Here is a 20,555-nt window from a genome sequence, read left to right as displayed (position 1 = left end):
TCAAAATTGTTAAGGTTCATTTTCTTGAGCCAGGTTTGTGCTATTTTTTGCTTGCTGTTCTTAGCAAAAAACAGGAATTGTGTTTTGGTAGTATTGAGCTTTAGGTAGTTGCTTTTCATCCAGTTCTGGATGAGGCGTACCGAGTGTTTGAGGGATCTTATGTCTGGAGCAGAGGAGACTTTAAAGTAGAGTTGGGTATCTTCGGCGTATTGGTGAGTTCTGATGCTGTTATCTGTGAGCGGAGCACTAGTGGGCTCTATGTAGAATTTGAAGATATACTGGGGATAGTATTGCTACCTGTGTGACTCCAAAGGTTACTGTAAAGGTGATAGGGACGATATGTGACCTAGACGTACCCATGTGAATGAACTGTTGCCAGTGGGAAAGGTAAGAGGAGAACCAGGGAAGGGCATTGCAAGTGAATCCCTTCAAGGCTCTTGGGTGTGCATGCCAGTAGGATGTTCAACAGTGTCAAAGGCAGCTGGGAGGTACAGCAATATCAGGAGGGTCATCTTAATATGTGGCATGAGGGCATCATCTAGGGTGTGTAAGTTAATGGTTAATGTGCTGCAGCATTATCTCAAGCAAGATTGGTTGTCATGCAGAAGATGGTAACCATTGATCTGATCTTAAAGTTGAATGTACACAGCGTTTTCGATAATCTTGCTAATGAAGTTAAGGTGTGGGATGGGCAGGGAGTTATCGAGGTTATCAGGGTCTAGTGTAGCTTTCATTAGGAGTGGGAGAATCTCACCTGTCTTGAGAGCTTCTGGAAAGGTGCTTTGAGTTAGGAAGGCATTGAAAATGGTGAGTAGCGATTGAGAGAGTTTCGCCAGAGTGACGTTTGATCAAGGATGTGGTTCAGACATCTTCAAAGGAAGTCATTTTGAGGGTGATGAGAATGTGAAATCAATGAGAGAAAGGGCTTTGAAGGATGACCCTAGCAGGATTCTCTGAGAATGGTGGTGTAACCGGAGAGGTAGGCTTGGTGTTGCTGATAGTGCTGTAAGGTATATGGCTATTAGAGAGGTGTGTGCGGTCAGTTAAAGGGTAAAAAGATATGCGGGCCATTAGAGTAATTAGTGTTTGTGTTGGCTCTTGAAGAGATGGGTGGATTTGTGGGCTACTAGAAAGAGGGGAGTGTGTGGGAGAGGGGAGTATGTAGGATTTTACACTTTGTTCGCTGTTTGACAAGGTAATGTGTGGACAGTTGACAAGATTAACATCTTGGGACTTTTGGAAAGAGAAGAGCGTCTGTGTGGGATAATGGAGATATGAGGAGGCACCTGCTATTGTATAAAACGTGGGCAGCTGGAGTGCTCAGAACACGTGTATGCCTTTTGAGGCTTGATATGATGTGTGGGATACTGAAGAGATTCGAGAATAAATTGGTTATATGGACTGCTAAAGATGGGTATTTGTTGGTTATTGTAAAGATGAAGAGCTGTTTGGGCTCGTATAGTAAGGAATGGCTTTATTGGCAGGTTTTTAGGGGTGATAGTGTATGGACTATTTAGGATATGAGAGGAAGTGCAGGCTGCTGGCTAGATGGGAAATGCTGGAAACAGATTATTCAAATATGTAAACTTACCCATCAAGAATACAAATATATCAATTACAAGTGAATTCAAACGCTCAAATCAAAATAGCAAGATCATCAACAAGGAACAAACTGAACAGTTGTTTGAAGCATAATTGAAACAGTATGTTTTATTTACAAACATTTTTCATCGTAATTTGTCGGTTTAGTAAGTCAGACCACACTATATTGATAGTGTACCTCATGGTCACACCCAGATGGAAAGGCTAATTAAAGTTATTCTCTGCCAAGCATTTAAAATATAATGGTATGCTTATAAACAATCCTGTGATTGCCTTTATGAGTTTGTTCATATTTCATAATAAGAAGTGAGCAAAGGAAGTATTGAGTGTATTAGGTGTTTATGTCAGTTATGTTTGAAATGGAAGGATTTTAGGCTGAAATCTACTATAACATTGCAGATGACTGCGTTTGAATGTCTTTAGGAACGTATCATGCTATGGTGTTTCTTCGGTGAACTAACTAGATAAAATCAGACCTTTGAGCCCTATTGACATCTAAGGATGAAATCATGAAATATCCCCACAAATTAAACAAGAAGATATAATATGTAATAGTAGAGGACTAAGGCCATTGGTATGTTCCCTTTAGCTAGGTGTAAGGGTCACACTAATTTTTCTTTAGCGCGTTCATCTGGATAAATAACCAGTATACAAAACTGATGGCTATTATAAATAGGGTGATAATTATATTAATAAAATACCAGAAAATATTATACTGTCTGCATGTTTTATTCTACTTAACCAGATATACAAATGCCCAACTATCTTGAAATGTAGGGAGAAATGTCTGATCAGTAGACAGTGGTAACTAATAAGTGTCAGATACGCAACAGGTAATAAAAGCAAGCCCTCTAACTTAATGAAACTTAAACAGCAGACATTTAACACTATTTCTACTAGAGATTCTTGCTAACATGAATCATTCTTATTTATTTATTATTTTATTTAAGGTTTTTGTAGAGCGCGTAGTAACCCTTGAGCATCCCAGCGCTTGAACCTGAATTCAGGAGGGAACAGCAGCGGAAGGGGCTAAGAATCAGGAGAAAAGAAGAGTTTTCAGTGCCTTCCTGAACTGAAGGAGGTTAGGTTCAGTTCTTAGTCTCCGGGGGAGACTGTTCCAATGTTTGGCCGTGTGTACCGAGAAGCGGCGTCCTCCAGACCGAGCTTTTTTTACTCTGGGGACAGTGATGAGGTTCTCTCCGCATGTTCGAAGAGCTCTTGTCGCTTTGTAGGGAGTGATGAATTCATTGAGGATGGGTGGACCTCTTACTAGTTCATTCTTAGATAACATGCAGCTGAAAATAGAAGAATGTTTAAGCTTGGTTGAACATGTTTCAGATGTGTTTTATTCCTACATGTGTATTTAATAAAATTGTGATTTACATTAATTAATTAATTAATTGTGTGCTTATATAGCGCTGGAATCACTCCCGAAGGGGTACCTCCGCGCTTCGACCGCTGCGAAACCCTTCCTGGCTTCCCTGAGAGATGGTCCCTTAATGGGTATCTCCAGGGTGAGACCAGGCATCCCCGGCGGTCTGGTGGGGCCGTTAGTGAAGATGAGGCAAGCTAGTGCCCAGAGTTGCCGAGTGTGATCGCTGATCAGAGTGGGCACCGAGGCAAGAGAATTATCGAGTCCGCTGACCCTGGTCCAGAAACCTGCCGCGTCGGGAATCGAACCCTGGTCCCGGGCCGTCCTCTGCTCTCGGGTCTGCCGCCTCTAACCAGTGAGCCACACTACTTCACTGTGGGGCAGATGTATCAACATCCTGATTTGCGAATCTAAAATAGCGATATTTTTAGAAATCGCTATTTCAGATTTGCAATTAGGGATGAATGTAGAAAATCGCAATTTTTTTGCGATTTCCTAAAATTCCTTCATTGCGATTAGCAAATTGCGAATCGCGATTAAGGAATAATTTCCCATTCATTTTTATGGGCCAGGAGGCCCATAGGAATTTATTCTCAATTTGCGATTCGCAATTTGAGAATCGCAAATTGAGAATAATTTCAAGGGTGCAAGGGTGTCATGAGGACACCCTGATGCACCCCTGAAATGAACATGAAATGAATATGTGTGCGCATATGGCGCATATACACTCCCTAAGGGCATGTATGTGCACCATATGGCACCTTCACAAATGCCAAAAAGTGCATTTGCGAAAGAAATCGCAAATTACCACCAACTTGAAGTTGGTGGTAATTTGCGATTTCTTAAGGAGAAATCGCAAAATTGGAATGCTTGATGCATAGCATTTAAGGAATCGCAATTTGCGATTCCTTAAATGCTTACGCAAAGTTAAGGAATCGCAAATTTTGTGAATCCTTAATTTTGCTATGCGATTTCAATCATACAGACCGTTTTGCTAATTTTTTGTCACAAACGCTGCTTTTTTGTGAATCGCTGCGTTTGCGACTGAAAATTGCTTTGATACATCTGCCCCTGTAATTCTAAAAAAAAAAAAAAAAATCACCTTGTGTGCGGATACTATACTCCGGGTATGTTGGATTAATTGTATTACTGGTCGCATGCTCAATACAATGATTGAAAAGCACAATGTGAAAACCAATCAGTTGCTGTGAGGCTACATTAAAATCTAGCTCTACAGGAAGAAGCTTTATAAGTAATTCCCTTTCTGGAAAAGTGGGTGCTGAAAAATCAGTTGTTTCCATCTGCTATTGCCATGGCCCACCTAGCTTAGTTAGGGCATGGTGTTTTCTGATGGAAATAAGAAGTTAAGATGTGCAATAATTCTTTAAACCTATTATTATTATTCATTACACCGTTTTTGCAGGTTACATTTCCTTAGAGAAAACGGGTAGATAGTAATTTGAATTCGAGTTTTAGTAGATAGACAAATACATAGAAAAATACCAACAAATACCCATTCTTGGTTTAATGTAACCGAGATCAAATGCCTTGACATGTGTAAAACCTTGTGAAATGACTCTTAGACCAATAATGTGGTGAGGTTAACCGGCACTGCTTTCAAAGGCATAAAGGTTATTTGCTGGTCCAGACGAGAAATAATTAGAATTGAAATTGAGACTAAAACATTGGTGTATTGTAGAAGAAGAGGAATTCATTAAACACATGCTCTTCATGAAATATTTCATAAAGAGTGGTCTGCTATTGTTCCTTTGGGAAAATTCAAAGATATGTCAGTTCTGATTATGTTGATAGTCTTATAAGACCTACCATAGGACTTGGGCAACAATAATCAGTGTGCGGATTCTTACACACCTAAACTGAAGAGATCTGAACTTCGTTCTATACACCAGTAGGCCTACTGCAGTCATACTGTTCTATAATTTATAGATATTTCTTAGGCCTTTTGACTTCTCCGAGATGTTATGAGATTGACCGCCAAGATTGCATACCTTCCTAGCCAAGATTCGATGGCTTTCAAGCTGAGATTGGATACCTTTTGAGAGAGTATCAACGAATGCCCATTGGATCTTGACCAAGATGTAGAAAGGTAGGAAACTACACAGTAAAATCTACAGTGTCAAGACTAGCCTAAAACAATGGTACGTATTTCCAGCGAGGAATGATTAGAATGAGCTCAGCTTTTGGTCCTCTGAATCTAAAGAAGTGTATTGGAAATCTTAGAAATGGATAGCCAATGAGAGCAGATTAGGGAAGAAGGATCAGAGAAATTTGAAAAATCCTACGAACACATGTAATCCTTTAGGTGGAAGGAATTCCATTCTGCAATCATGTGGCTTGGCCATTCAAAATATTCTGCTTGGACAAAACCGATTGTATCCCCAATTACATCAGTATTATTTTGCTACATGTGCTAATGTATTTAGTTTCATTCCACCTCAGACGATTATTTAGAAAGCCGCTCAAATATTGTTTGCGTTTCAAAAAAATAAATTAACTGTATCCTATATTTGATTGATTTGATAATTGCAAAAGAGCTGCAGTCTAAACATTTTATGTGATGATCACGTATTTATGAAAACCCTTGCAGTACACTGTTTTGCAATGTACAGGTTTCTCATTATGTGTTTGAAAGATACAACATTATTTTGTCAATTAGTCTGCTTATAAGAAGGCCACAAGGTTTATGTATGTGGGAGGTGATGAATCATATCTCTTACTGTTGAGCTGCTTTGTTAGCAATGGGTTATGGAATCACATACTGTAGATAATTGATCTAGAGCAGAAGTTCGTAACCTTTTGACTTGTGTGGACTCCCACCTAATCATTACTGGAAACCAGGGACCCCCACTAAATCGTTATTGAAATCCGATTACCTCCAGTGAGTAATTACCAGAAGGCTGAGACCCCGGCGTAAGCATTTTCGATGATTTGTATGCCAATACAATATACAAAATATACAGAAACAAAAATTCATCTAACAAATACACAACTTTTTATGCATTTTATGTAATCCACAAACAAATAAAAAAAACATATTTACATTTCAATAGGAGAGTTGGAGTTTCCTAAATACAGTTGAGGCCACACATCGTCCATGCTATATTCTGTTTGAAACACTTGCCTTGCTGCCACAAATCAATCTGGGGATACTAACTCAATTTATAACTTCCCAATTCAGATTCCTTCACGTTTACAGAATATTTTAAAATATTAAATTGTATATTTTGCTTCTTCATTTATGTTCACTTTATTTATCTGTTAATATTACTTCATTTTCTAAGCAATCATGGGGGATTTGTGATTCCTTAAATGCATTTGCAAAATAGTGAATTGCTAATTTTGCGATTCCCTGTACTGCGATGGCCTTTTGGGATGATGCATCCCAAAGGCTTTTTCCCATTCGCAGACAGGCCGATTCTGAGAATCGGACCGTTTGCGAACGGGAAAAAAGCTTGATACATCTGGCTCAAAGGCTGTGCATTAGTCTCCAATACCAGAGAAATAATTGACCACAGTTTCTGTTTCACTAAAAACTCTCCCACAGAAAAATATATACAAGCATTAGATCTGAAGTTAAAGCTTTTACTACATCTTTGTGTCATGGTTGCTCAAACGAATTGTGTAAGCCACAAGTTTAGGTCTTTGAATATGTCAAAGAGCCATGATTAGAATTTCTCACAAAGGTTTCATGTTGTAGTCTCACATGGAATCTCAGGCACATGACGACAGTTGTGCTTTATAGCCTGTATGGATTCTTTTTGCTAAGTGCACGCCCATGCATGACTGCATGCCAACGCCTTGGTGAAGCAACATAGATCCATCCTACCTTCCCCAACCTTCATGACTGCGGTCCAGTGAAAGTCACAAACACTAGGGAAGGGGTTTTGGGGCAGTGTTAGTGCAGGAAGAGGATTTTTTGGGATTGTCTTAACTTAAGACTGCCAGTTGTTCTCACAGCTATGTCTACATTTATTTTGTGAGAGATGCATACCATGAAGAAAACTATATAACTTAAGCACTGCATGCATTTGGCATTGTTCCTAATTGCACCTACCAGTGAAGCAGGCTTTCACTTGTTTGACCTCTTGAATAGTATTACTCTTAGTTCATTTGACACCCTTATTTTTGCTACATGTAGACTGATCAAACCAGTGCTATGACCAGTGTACTGAAAATAATACACATCACTATGCAGTATGCTGCTAGCATGTGTTGTGCTCTTTACCAAAGGTTTTCTTGCTTCTGTAAAGATCTGTGATTCCTTCCCTGCAATACATTTAATCAAATCTCAGAGCACAGTCTTATTCTTCTGAATTTTAATTGAGACTGCAATACCGGACTTGCAGTGTATGTTCTAAATGAATGTACAATGCACTCCAACCTCTAAAGGGGGCTGCCTACTGTCTCCAAAGCTTCAGCCTCTCGCCTCCACATTGATGAACTAGATATAAAAGCAGGGGACCTTAGGTGGCTGTGGTATTTATAATTTGTGGACATTAAACACAGCTACCAAGACTCCCAAATCTTGCATTGGTTCTGAAAATACGGTAATTTAGAAGAAGTTCCCAAAATGTGTTTTGATTTATGCATTTTTATAAGAATTAAGAAAATACCTTCAGAACAACCTTTCACCATGAATAAATCTTTATCTGTCACTATGATAGCATTAAATGCCATAAGAGTGTATATCTCTCTTGGGGTATTCCTAATGAATTAGAAAACATGAGACATTTGTAACCTAAGAAGGTGTCGCCAAAATTGGGTGCCAAGAGATGGCCATGAAAGCGCCTTCTCTCTGTGCCCTCATTTGAGGGTTTGGTTTCCCTGGATACAGTTGAGGAAGACACAGGTGGTTTCTCATGATCTTTTACAACAACCACTCCATCAGATAAGAAAGAACCTGTCTCCACTTATAATTAATCAAGGCATAGTCTACTGTTTTCATCACATCTGTGCCATAAAGGATGGAGACCAACATCATAAAAATTACCCTTTATGTGGTTCCAATTGGCACAGTCATCCTAAACGATGGAATTGGAATACAAGCAACCACAGACCGGTTTTGGCACAGCAAGCAGGACAATCTTTGTCCCGGCATAACTCGGATATGTAGATTTGTAAAGCGATAATCATCCAGAGGTTCTTGGCATAGGTTTTGGGTATGAGTATTGGTCCATATCTCTGTTGGCCACCAGGTGAAGTCCCAAAGTGATGTGCTCTTCCTGAAGTTCATGATTTTGGTCTTGTCTGTGTTCAGCTATAGACAGCTGGTCTTCATCCAGTGGGAAATTTCAGTCATGCAGGCATTGAATTTCATCCAGGCACTGTGCGTTTTTAACCATGAGGGAGAGAAAAGGTTGCAAGTTTCTGGCGTAGGAGAGGTAGTTAATTTAGTGAGAGTGGAGATGCTGGCTATAGGGATAATGTATGTGTTGAAGAGGATTGGGCTCAGTGACGATTGTTGTGGAACTCTGCAGAGGAGGTTGCGGATGTCCGAAGAGTACAGTGCCAAGCTGACTGACTGGGTCCTTCCAGTTAGGAAGGAGCAGCTCCATTGGAGTGTGTATCCTTGGATTTTGATGATGTGTAGGCATAGGATGAGAATGGGGTTGGAGACTGTGTCAGATGCTGCAGGGAGTTACAGGAGGATGAGGACCGCCATATCTCCTCTGTCCAGGGTTATACGGATGTTATCTGTCAGCAATTAGGGACGTTTCTATGCTGTGGATGGGTCTGAATGGATTTGGGCCTAGATCTTTTGACTGGGGGAGTGTGTGACATTGATCCACATTCAGTCCATCACTTGTTGTTTTTGCAATTGGGTCTGAAAGCTGACTGAGGGGGGTTGAGGAGTTGATGGTCGCTGAATTCAGCAAGGTGTCTGTTAATGATTTTCTCAAAGTTGTTGGTCAGACATTTTAGCAGGAATATCGGTCTGTAGTTGGTGAGATTTGAAGGGCCCCAGAGGGTTTCTTCAGCAATGGAGGACGTTTGCATGTTTCTAAGAGTGTGGCAATGTTGCGGAGGAGGAGGTGGAAGCATTCAAAATGAGTGTGAGCATGGCGCTGATGGGTTGCAGTCCTCTAGATCAGACGTGGTGGGGACATGGGTCCGATGGGGCTTTGAATGGATGGAGTTCATTGTGGCTGCAGTTACCCCTGGGGCGGTGATGGGTCAATTAGTTAGCATTGGTTCTTTTAATAAATTGGGGCTGTGTTTGGCGAGGTCTGGTCTGTTCGGGTCTGGTTGCGAGTTGAAGTTGCTGTAAATGACAATGGTTTTGTTATTGAAGAATTGAGAGAGATTGTTGCAGAGGTCCTGCGAGGGAGTGATTGAGTTGGAGTTGAAGGTGTGGTGAGGTGACATTTTTGACAATGGTGAAAATTTATTTGCTTCTATTGGCGCTAGTATGGATATGGTCCGGCAGACTGACACCTTTACTGGTCCAGATCATATGGTCAGTCAGTCAGTCAGTCAAAAAGGCTTTATTTCGACATATAAAATATCTTAAAAAGCATACATACATGTAAAATTCATTTCAATGCATTTTAGAATAAAACATTTTTTTTAAAAAAACCCTTGCATGATGAAAATCTGCAATTTTTACTATTGTTTTTCAGGGGAAGAATATTTAAATTACCTAAAAAAGGCATGTTTATGAAACGGGCCACAAAAGTAAAAGCATGATTAAACAATTTGTCTAAGTCTTTTTGACCTAATCCGCCATGCCCACCCGAGATACTTCGAGGTGGCGCATGCATAAAAGGTACGAGTGTCTGAAAGAAGAATCCTTAGTGCCACATTACAGTGTCTTGTTCCCAGTGTACGACACATGGGTTTTAGCCATTTCATCCGTGGGACTTTATAGGCAGGACACTCGAATAAAAAGTGAGGGACAGATTCATGGCGCTGTGGGCAGAAGGGGCACCACGGAGCAGTCTGATAAGGAATTTTCCAATGGCTAGTGAGTTCCATTACAGGGAGAAGACCAATTCTAAATTTGAAATACAGGGATCTTTCCCAAGGGGCTGAGATGATGTCCAGATACAGTTCTCTAATGGGGACATCTTTGGACTCCATAAAATTTCTAACCGATTTACAAATCGAGGCAGAAGAGTTTCTTCTATTTGCCACCCAGTTCCAATAAAGCTGTTTTAACGTTGATTTGGGCGGGGCTGTCTGTTGGTACCATGCTTCTTCCAGCCCCAGATTGGTAAGTAATGCTTTGATGTCCGTTAGCCACTTTATTTTTGCCCAACTTGTCGATCTAATTATCTCCCGCAGGCCATCCGCATAACTTGAGAGCTCGGGAACTCTCCAGATGCGGGCCCACAGAAGCAAAGGGCGCAGCTTAGCTTGATCTTCGATCGCCCGACAGCCCATATCCAATTGCAGTGGCAAAATGGGGATAGAAGAACCGAGGGACATCAAGCTTCTCAGAAAGGTGTTCTCAGCTCGAGTAAGCTCTTTCATATTTGACATTCCCCAAAGTTCCGCCCCATACAGAGCGGCGCTTACTCCTCTGGCCGAGTAGATGTCCAATACTGCTGCTATAGGTTTAGTAGAGGCAGCTCTCTGCTCTTTCAGCAGGGTCCCAGTTACTCTTTTCAAATTTAGCAGCATTTTGGTCAAATGGTGGTCCCATTTCATAGAATCCACCAGCCGGATACCCAAATAATCGAAAGTCTTGGTCCTATCCAGTGCAACAGAGCCCAGTGTCATATGGTGGTAGCGTCTTAGTGCAGATTTAAACATGTGATTGTCTGCACTGTCATGGCATTCTCCATTTGTGCTCCACTTAAACTCACTTATTCTGTACAAAATAGATGGGTGGAAATGCCTATGTTACTTTCAATCACTGAGGGTCAAGAATTTCTCAAACTTAATTCTCCAGTGAGTTCTAGAGGAGCATGATCAAATGCTGTATGTGTGTCTGAGTCAGACGCCTCCGTTTGTAAAACAGTTTGTAACACATGAATTACTGGATTCGCTCTTACATTCTGGAGCCCTTCACTTCTAAACCTTAAATATTTTTTTTAAACATTTAAATCCCTGTGAAGAGCAGTAGGACCCCGATTCAGACACCAAACCATGCCCAAAACTAAACTACAAATCGGCAGATGTTGATGGATAAAACAAATTGTTGAGTGATTTAAATTAGTTCAAAATTGGTTTGTGTAGGCCTAGTGCAAAGGATGGATGGAGGCAAGGGGTGGGAGACCGTTCTAATTTCAGAAAGACAAAATAGCCATGAAAAAAAGAAAGGCATAACATACTGTAAAACTTTTATTTAAATACAAATTTTTTGTTCAAATCTGTTTTTATTGTGAACACAGCGTTAAGCCTACAACCTCGTGTCGAGGCCGGCCGCGTACATGATAACTCTTTCGTTGCTACTCCAACTGGGGCGGGGAAAAGGCTTTAACACAGCGCCTTGCCTACAACCCTCCAGGAAGGGCCAGCCGCATGGCTTAGGAGTGAAGTTCGCAGGGGTTTGTCGCATGCGAATGCGCTTCCGCTTCGTAAGAGAGGCGTATGGTGAGTAACTGGCTTAAGTGTCACAAAGGAGAGAAAGCCCAACCGGGCGTAACTGCCTCGTAGAGAGACGAAGGCCAGATTGGCAAGTAGGAAAAAAGGAAGTATGCGAGATCAGGTAGTCTGAGAGTAGGTAAAGTAAAGGAGTGGGGCGGTAGGTATGTGCGGCGGTTCAGGGAGCAGGGCATGGGAGGGCATGTGTATTAGCAGTAGCGTTTGCAGTGTGAATGGCAGTCAAGGGCACAGCCTGGCAGGGTCCGCAGGGATGATGGCGTCTTCAAAGAGGTGCAGAGCGTGGAGTCTAGGGGGCATATGTCGCGCATAGCTAATAGAGCAGAGAAATCGCACTAGGGGCTCCCAGACCGCTTTGAAGCGTGAGTCCCTCGCCTGAAGCCTCGCCGTGAGTATTTCCATTGCCAGGACCTGCCAGAGGCGCACAAACCAGGAAGCTATTGGTGGCGCCTCCGCCCGCTTCCAGTATAGGGCGGTGAGTTGTTTAGCTGCGCCCAGCATTTGGAGCGTAAGGATCCAGTCGCTGTGGGTAAGCGCCCTAAGTGTGGTAGGCTGGATCCCAAGCAAAATCGTGCTCACTACCTCAGGTAGGGGGAAACCCAGCACCCCTTTGATGTGGCTGAGTACCTCATTCCAGAAAACAGCTAGGGTCGGGCATGTCCACCATATATGCACAAAGTCACCAGTCGCAGAGCCACACCTCCAGCATATCGGCGAGGTGTTGGGGAACATCTTGCTAAATCGCAGCGGGGTATAGTACCACTGGGTGAGTAACTTGTAGGCGTTTTCCCTCTGCGGGATACTGCGGTAGATTTTGGGGATATCGCGCCACAGTCTGTGCCACTGGGAGGGCTCAATGTCTGGGCCTGTGGCCAACTGCCATTGTCTCTGATAGGGGTGCGCAGGTGTCGAGGTAGGGTGTTGCAGTATGTGGTATATTTGCGAGATAAGCCTCTTCAGCCCCCCAAGGGAACGCACTAGTTTCTCGAAGGGCGTGTAGTCCCTAGTGGCCGCTTGATACATGTCTTCGCCCATAGTCCACTGACGTAGCTGGGCGTGTTGTAGGCCAGCCATCTGTGGTATCCCGAATTCCTCCCTGCAGTCATTCCACGTTTTAGGTGAGTTCCCAAGGAAAAGGTCCCCAATGACTCTACAGTCCCCGTGCGTCCATTTTTCAAATGCCCGAGTCCGGTAGGCCGGGGGGAATTGTGGGTTCCCCGCTATTGGGGTGTGTGGGGAGGGGAACGTAGTGAGACCTCTGGATACCGCTACCCTGTCCCAAACATCCAGGACCGTTTTTGTAGGGACTGCCATGTACGCACTTCTGGAGCGTGCCGTCCGCGGAAGCCAGGGCAAGTCCCATATGGTACGTCCTGTGACCGCTCGATCCATGTGGAACCAATGCTTGTCACTTTCGCGAGCGCCCCATTCCACCACAAAGCGGAGGTGTGCCGCCCAATAGTAATGTATCGGGTTGGGGCACGCCAGGCCGCCTCTGTCTCTCGGTTCCATAAGGATCTTCTGCGAGAACCGGGGGCGCTTCCCGCCCCAGATGAAGGACGTGATCTCGCGCTGGAGATTCCGAATGCAGTGAAGTGGGATCGGGGTGGGTAGACATTGGAAGACATAGAGAATTCTGGGGAGAATCGACATCTTAACCGCATTAAGGCGCCCTAGCCATGAGATCATCAGAGGTTTCCACTTCCGAAGGTCTTCCAGCACCGTTTTGCGGCACGCCGCCCAGTTTACCGAGGACCAGGAGTCTAAGTGGGGGGTTTCAAGTCAAGGCCCAGGTATTTGATGTGGTTCTCCGCCCACTTGTAGGGCACATCCTTCTGCAGGGATGGGATCTCCTCTTCAGGTATAGTGAGGTTAAGCACCCAAGATTTGGTATGATTTATTTTAAGGCCTGACGCCCGTTCATATAGGCAGAGCACCTCGTGAACCGCTGGGAGAGATTCGCGAGGGTGCGTGAGGGTGAGGATCAGGTCGTCTGCGAACAGCGCCAGCTTGTTGTCTCTCCCCCCATGAGCTATTCCGTGTATTCTGGAGCCGCGTCTTATCATGGCCGCCAGCGGTTCCAACGCTAGGGCGAACAAGAGCGGCGAGAGTGGGCACCCCTGTCTCGTGCCTCTGTGTATCGCGAGCGGCGGTGTAAGTTGACCATTGACCCTGATTCTGGCTTGTGGGCCTATGTACGGGGCCATGATTCTCGCGATCATTTTGGGGCCGAAACCGATCTTCTGGAGAACCTCTTTCAGGAAGGCCCAGTCCACTTGGTCGAAAGCCTTCTCCGCATCGAGCGAGAGAAGACAAGCCGGGATATCCCAGTGTTGCACTTTTCCGACCAAGTGCGCCAGCCTGCGCACATTGTCAGCCCCCTGCCGGTCCCGAATGAACACCACCTGGTCCGGGTTCACCAGCCCTGGCATATATGGGTCAAGTCTCTTAGCCAGTACCTTGGTATATATTTTTAAGTCCGTGTTTAAGAGGGCGATAGGGCGGTAGGAGGCACATAGTGTATGGTCCTTTCCCGGCTTTGGTATCAAAGCGATCTCCGCCATACCCATATCGGGGGACGGGCCGGAGGTGTCCGAAAAAGAGTGGAACAGTCTCAGCAGGTACGGGCGGAGTTGAGTCTGAAAGGTTCGGTAAAAGGTCAGCGGCAAGCCATCCGGCCTTGGGGTTTTCCCGGTGGGAAGATCTTTAATAGCTGCAGAGACCTCTTCGTCTAATATGGGCTCCTCCAGCTCTGCTGCGCACACCGGCGGTAACGGAGTCCCATCATAATCGGCGAGGACGGCCACTCGCGCCTCCACTGATGTAGGTTCCCCCGCATATAGGGAAGTATAGTAGTTAACGAAGGCGTCTTGTTTGGCTCTTTCAGTGATGGCGCTAGAGCCATCCTGAAGCTGCACATTGGCAATATGGGCTCTAGCTACTCGAGCCCGTAGTCGTCCTGCCAGAAGATGCCCCACCTTGTCCCCTCCCTCATAGTATTTTTGTTTAAGTGCTAGCAGAGAGTGTTCCGCCTTGTTGGTGCGCAGGGTTCGGAGTTGTCCCCTGAGGTTAGCAAGGGTTCTCCTGGACGCCAGAGAGGGTCGATCCCTGTCTTGGGCCTCTGCCCGTTTGATCTCGCCCGCTAGGTCAGTCTCTAATTTATAGGCCGCCCGTCTCCTCGCTATCGCCAGGGAGGTAATGTGGCCCCGTATGGTGGCTTTAAAGGCATCCCAGACTACCGGGAAGGGCGTTTCCGAGGTGTCGTTAATGGCGAAGTACGAGTCTATGGCCTCTCGGATGCTGTTAACATCCTCCAGGTCCCGGAGGACGCTCGGAGGGAGGGTCCATCGCCGCTCCCGAGGGGTGTGTGCTAGCAGGTCCTGTATCAGTAGTTCCACATGCGCATGATCCGATAGCGAGATGTCTGAGATGGCAGCTTTCAGCGTGTCTCGGGTCAGGTCAAGGGAGGTGAAATACGCGAGTAGGTTCTGTGGGAGTGTGAATAAAAAGTATAGTCTCGGACTCCTGGATTATGGTAGCGCCACGCATCGACAAGCCCTAGATCCGTAATCTGCGCACGGAGCGCATAGGACATCGCGCCCGTGCCGTTAAACGCAGCTCCCTCACGGTCTAGTTCTGGGTCCCATACTAGATTAAAGTCCCCTCCCAATATTGTACGTGGCTCGCCGGTCTTGAACTGTGCTCGCAGGAGCGACTGGAGGTATTTATCTTGCGACTGGTTGGGTGCATATACATTACCCAGGGTGAACTGCATCCCCCCTAGTTGTACCGTGGCCCGAAGGAAGCACCCATCATCGCTCTTATAGGGTTTAGCAGATCCCCGCCTAAAGCCAGCTCTGCACAAGATTGCCACCCCGCTGTTTTAGTGTCAGCCGATGCCCAGAATTGTGTGGGGTATCTAGGATGCGCCATGCGGCTAGTGTCCCCCCGCAGAAGGTGCGTCTCCTGGAGAAAGATGATGTCAGGGGAATGATGGAGAAGATAGAACCATATCTGATTCCGCTTGTTGGGGGAGTTAAGCCCTTTGACATTGAGCGACAGGATATTTAGGGGTGTGGGAATATTCGCCGCCATGACATTAAGGGGGTTGAAGCCGCCTCATCGCCCAGTACCCTCCACCCACGGTGTGTAGGGCAGTGACCTCCTTCCTCCACCCCTGTTGCGCCGATACCCGCGATGGCCACCAGACCACCACACTACACAAAGGGAGTAGGGGCCAGATACAGGGAAAGCTCAGGTGAGAAGTAGGAAGAGCAGGAAAAGTAGGAAAGTAAAGAACACTTAGAAGACATACAACGGCAACAGGGCCATAGTGTTCCGGGCATCCTCTACCCGAGGGTTTGGATGGTCTCAGGAATGTCACTTCCTATGGGACAAAGTGGGGGGTGGTTTGCTGGAAGTACGATTCCCGGTTACCCCGCAGCCCGTCTGCCCCGCTGTCCCTGGCAGATTCGGGGGTGGCGAGTTCTGGGATCTCCCAGAGGTGGATGCGTCATATCAGTTAGCCCAAAAGAGAAACGTCAGGCCACAGTGGGGAGGGTCCGGTCACCGAGGAGGTGGGGCACAAAGTCTGACCCCCACGGCCACTTTCAGGGGGGCAGCAGCGCCCCATGATGGTTGACTGCAGCCCCATGCATCGCTGTGAACTGGACAAGCCCGTCCCCAGTGTTCGGACGGCCCCAGGCACTGGTGCGGCGGACTTAACTCCATGGGTGCACGCCCCTTGTGTGCTCAGGGTAGGCAGTCTCGGAGGGGCCACCGAAGTGCCGGGGTCGCTCTACTGTAGTGCAGGGGGTGCAGGTCGCGGTCTCCTTCCAGAGAGCGGTAGAGTGTCTTGGCTCATTGGCGTGGGGGCCAACGTTTTCGGCCCCCGTATCCTTCTCAGTAACAGATGTGGAGGCTTTTGGTCAGGGAGTATGATGATGCTGTCCTTGCCAGTCAGTGTCCGTCTGAGGTCAGGAGCTGTTCTTCTTCGGTCCCCGGAGTGTGAGGCCGCGAGGTCCATTCTTCGCGGTCACCTTCAACGGAACGGATGTGCGCTATGATGTCCTGCTTGGCCTGAGACGTGGAGCAGTCATCCACTGGGGGGGTGCGGTGACGCCGGTGCACTGTGGTCCATTCCGGACGGGCTGGGGCCCTCTCTTGGTGTTTGGAGCGGGAGGGGCTGCGCTCCGGGGAATCCGACAGGTTGAGCAGTTGTGCTGCCTCGCGGTAGGACCGGATAACTCTGCGCTTGTCTTCCCATCGAAAGATGAGGGCAAAGGGGTGCCCCCACTGGTAGGGAATATTGAGAGCCCGCAGCCGCTCAGTCACCGGGCGGAAGACTTTCCTTCTATGTCGCGTGTTGGGGGCCAGATCTTGGAAGATTTGGATCTTGTGTCCTCCATAGCGCAGGTCCGGCTTGTCCCTCGCCGCTTTCAGGATGGCCTCCTTCTCTGTAAAGTAGTGCAGTCGGGTTATGATATCCGGGAGGAGGCCCGTCTTGCCTCCCGCCCCAAAGACTCGGTGGGCACGGTCTAGGAGTGGTGGGGAGGCGTCTTCGTTGCCCCACACCTCGTGCAGGAGTTGGGCCACATAGACCATGGCGTCAGTCCCCTCTTCCCCGAGCGGCACACCCCGTATACGGAGGTTGTTGCGGCGCCCCCTATTTTCGAGGTCCTCCTGCTTGACCTGGAGCTCGATGTTTTGCTCCTCCAGGGCCGCCACTCTCTGCCATAGCTGCTCCAGATCTTCTGTGCGTGTGTCGACGACTTTCTCAAGGCCATCAATCCTGTCACCCAGGTCGGTCACTTCCTTTCGCAGCTCTTTGACGCACAAGTGCACTTCTGTTCTCAGGGACCCAATTTCCGATTTCAGGTCTGTCATGAAGGAGGACATGAAGGCTTGGGTCACCAGAGGAGAGTCGGTGGTAGGTTGTGGCACTCCTTCAGATGTTGCAGGCGTGCCCGCTTTGCCCCACATGGTAGCCACCAACGTGCCCCTGGACGCCGCCGCCGGGTCCGCCTTGTCCCCTCTGCCACGGGTCATTGTCAGTCCAGAGCACAATGTCCTGCCTCCCGGCGTGTCGCCTGTCACCTTGGACGCGGACCCTCTACATCGCTGCAGCAGCGTTTAGTTCACCACCAGTGTCCTCATTCCCTCCCGACACCTTTGCGTGTGATGGCCCACTCAGTGCAGCAATTGGAAATCAGGTCTGTAGCCCCAGGAGTCTTGGAGGCACCCCTGCGCACAAAGGGGCTGTTGTGGGGGACAGGCCTCTCCTCTAGTCGGGGGCGCCGCGCCGCTCCCCCCCGCCGGTTAGAACGGCACCCCCGTGGGCAGTCGAGGCGCCCCCCCTGTACCCCAGCCACTATCGTCCTGCGCCTCGCAGATGGCAGAGAAGCCACGTATTAATCACCCAGGGTCTCTCCTGCAGGTAGAGGGTACTCACGCGTCACCAGAAGTCCTTCCTCTCCTTCAGGCCGGCCAGCCAGGCCGTGGGGCGCAAAGACCGCCGGGTTTGGCGTTTCGCCTAGCCAGCCGATGGCGTTGTTCTTTGTGCTCAGGGGGAGCCGGACCACAATTCTTTCAGCAGCACCCCTGGGCAGCCGATCCCAGCCCGACTCGCCGGGCCGGAGCGGGGGCGCAGCGCTACGGGATTAGTGCAGGTCTGTGGGCTTGGGCAGTAAGGCCAGGGTGTGGGGCAGGGTCAAGGCCGGCGCGCAGCACTCCAGGTGGGGCCCTCGCTTCTCCTTCAAGGCCGGTAGTGGAAGCCGGCCGGGTCAGCGCTCCCGTTCCCGCTGAACTGTGTGGCCGCCACTCTCCGGGGAGCCCCGACGTGCAGCTGGGCAGGCCCCAGGTCCGAAGGCGCGAAACAGCAATGTCAGGATGGCGGGCAGGGCCTCGATCGCCCCGCAGGGGAAGAGGAGAGTGTCCCAGCCCCCTCCGCAGTCCACTCAAGGAGCACCCCCGGGACAGCAGGCAGCAGCGTGGGTCGATGGGGCCGCCCCTGCAGCGCCTGATACCGCTCCCGGGAGCACCATGTGGGGGGAGCAAGATGGCGGGGAGCACCTTCCGCGGGCCGGATCTCAGCTCAGCAGTTCGGGCGGGCCCGCAATCTCCAGGGCGCACTCGTCCGTGGGCGGAGGGGGGAGGCGCAGGGAGGGCAGCTTACCAGGGCTTCTCTGTGACGGCTGGTGGTTCGTGGCTGGGCCTTCCGAGAAGTCCGCAGGAAGTGCGGCCTCTCGCCTCCGCCGAAGCTGGAGCCTCTCGCCGCAGCCGCACGCTCTTCAGCTACTCTGCTCAGGGGTCGCCTCCATGCCAACCGCTGCGTCCTCTCGGCCAACCAAGCCCTCGGCGATCAGCTCACCGCTGGGGAGGTCCGTCGCGGGTGGTCCGCCTGTGTCCCCCGTCGCCTCCTCAGTGCCGAGAGCCGCCTATAGGCGCTGCGGGACCAGGGTTCTCGTCGTTGTGTTCAGCTCCAAAATGGAGGACAGAGTCCGGCAGTGGAGGATCAAGGCCCCCAGCAGCTCCCAGCAAAGTCTTCTGCACCAGGACGGACCCCCCGAGGGTCGTTCCGCAGGTAAGGCTCGCCTAGCAGGTGGGGCCCCCAGAAAAGCCCCCCGAATTCCGCTTAATATGGCTCATGCAAACAGCGGGGCGACGGAGCTCGCTCAGGGTGCGTCCGCTCACATCGCTGTCTTGGCCACACCCCCTTAAATACAAATTTTAAAGGGTGCACGTTGAAACAGCTTAACAAAGAAAAGTGAAGCATGGCCCAGGTGGTACTTAACTGACACAGAAAGGTATGCTCCAAAAACTCCTGCGGATGTGGAAGTAGCGGGGCATCATCTCACTGCCTGCCTGGTATTCGATTATGGGTACTTCACAGATATCTACCGACCAAATACAGGAAGTGCTTAGTAATGTGAAACTCTGAAGACCCTCGCCTCAAAACGAACAAACTACAGCTGAATACCCAACCCGAGGGAAAGTAGCGAACAGGGCATGCTAGATGATGTTGCTCCATCCAGTTAAAATATGGAATCTCGCATTTGGGTGCTGCCTATGTAGAGGCTGCAGAGATTTTAAAGGGCACCAATACTTTAGTTTAATACTTTAAATGGCAAGAATTTCCAACGCGTTGGCATTTGTATGATGTCGAGTGTTTTTTCAATAGTGTGCATTTCATTGCAATCAGCTAATGTGCGCAGAGCTACACAGACCTGCTACAGTAGGTTCAGTGCTATAGTCTACCCTTATCTAAGGTTTATGATATGAATGCCACTGTATTTGCACTAATAGGTAGGGAAAGCAAAAGCTGACTATTTATACCAAGATGTAGTAACAATCTGTCCTCACTCATCTCCCAACAAAACATTTGTGTTAACAACGAGACTTGTAATGCCCAGAGAACGGTACTATAAAGTGTATCAGTAAGAAAAGAAGAAAGCAAATTGATTTTTAGCACGAACAGTGGCTAAACTCAATGGCCAGTGACATGGTTATAGTGGGTCCTTAGTAAGAGGACATCTGCAGAGTCCCCCCAAATCCACCTCTGAATTTCAAATGTTGGCTTTTCTCCCTGTGAACGCCTTTGCTTAACATCTGAGAATGCCATCTGTTATGCATGAAGTTCATTGTGATTAAAAAATTCCCACGGCTTAAATTAATTTCTTATAAGAGTTAATGGTGCACTCAAGAATGTATAAATGCTTGGTTCATGATCCTAAACTCCCCTCATAGGACTATTAGATCATTTAGCCTTTTCTTACTGGTTTAACAAGGCTGAACAGGGCACCAAATGATCTGTACCGCTGCACATATTATAAGGAATTTAGATGTTTGTTTCTTACTCTGAGATGTTTGCTCCTTACACGAATTCTGCACAGTTTAGTAGAACATGAGTTTCATCTCAGTTCCTACCACACACACATTTGTTGCCTGTGTTTTTTTTTTTTTTTTAAACCAATGGATAACATAATGCTTTTAATCACTATTTTCAGTGTATGTC

At 47.6% G+C, this 20,555-nt stretch overlaps 1 protein-coding gene across 1 annotated transcript in view; it reads left to right on the top strand.

Annotated features, from left to right (window-relative positions):
- The window catches only part of APPL2 (adaptor protein, phosphotyrosine interacting with PH domain and leucine zipper 2), a 597,113-nt gene that overhangs the window by 373,825 nt on the left and 202,733 nt on the right, over positions 1–20,555 (top strand). The gene's annotated exons all lie outside the window — the stretch shown is intronic.

Source organism: Lissotriton vulgaris, chromosome 1_1 (assembly GCF_964263255.1).
Source record: "Lissotriton vulgaris chromosome 1_1, aLisVul1.2, whole genome shotgun sequence".
Classification (NCBI taxonomy): domain Eukaryota; kingdom Metazoa; phylum Chordata; class Amphibia; order Caudata; family Salamandridae; genus Lissotriton; species Lissotriton vulgaris.
This window is presented reverse-complemented; position numbering and strand designations above follow the sequence as displayed.